This window comes from Genypterus blacodes, unplaced genomic scaffold, assembly GCF_046128005.1.
Source record: "Genypterus blacodes isolate CSIRO-AG114 ecotype Tasmania unplaced genomic scaffold, CSIRO-AGI_Gbla_v1 ptg000022l_1, whole genome shotgun sequence".
NCBI classification, from domain to species: domain Eukaryota; kingdom Metazoa; phylum Chordata; class Actinopteri; order Ophidiiformes; family Ophidiidae; genus Genypterus; species Genypterus blacodes.
The window spans coordinates 4,963,418-4,964,138 of NW_027466835.1; positions in this window are offsets into that span (position 1 = coordinate 4,963,418).

Below are 721 nucleotides of genomic sequence, written 5' to 3' on the forward strand. Positions count from 1 at the left end.
CTCAGTCACCTACTGCCTGGAGGAGGGGGGGCAAAGCGAATGGAGAGGGCATATTAGATGGACCATGGCCAGATGATGTAACGTGAGAAGTTGTGATAAAACACCAATAATCCCGACTGATCAGCCAACCAAACTGCCTTTTGTTGAGAGTGGGCTTAGTTTGATTTCTGACCTTTATGCTTCATCTCTGCTCAGTGTGCCGCTGTGCTTAAAGACAGCGTAAGAGCCCATTAGCAGAGCCCAGAGGTATTTTAGTGTGTCAGCAGGCAACATGCGGCAGTGGACAGGCTGTTGCATCTCAGGGTGGCAGCTGCTATCCTACTGCTGTTGCATCCTGCAGTTCAACCCAACAGATGGTGTCCAGTGTTTAATGCAACAAATGGAGAACAAGAGGATTTATCTTTATTTTCTCTCTCTCTCTCTCTATCGTGCACATTATTTTTGAAGCTGTTGCTTAATTTTACTGTGATCCAAAGCATTTGTTTAATCTGCAGGAGGTCCAACTGCCTGTGTTTTATTTGCTATGTGTCATTGTTGTGATTTGTCAGCTCTTCAGAGCCTTTTTAGGCCTTTTCTAGTTTAAAAACTGATGTCTTTAGTCTCGGAAACCACAGAGACTGTATTGCAAAAAAAAAACTTTGAACAAAAGCCAGTCCTTTGTAGAGCATTGCATCATTAACAGACTGGATTGCGACCAGTAACTCTTTGCCAAACTATTGTA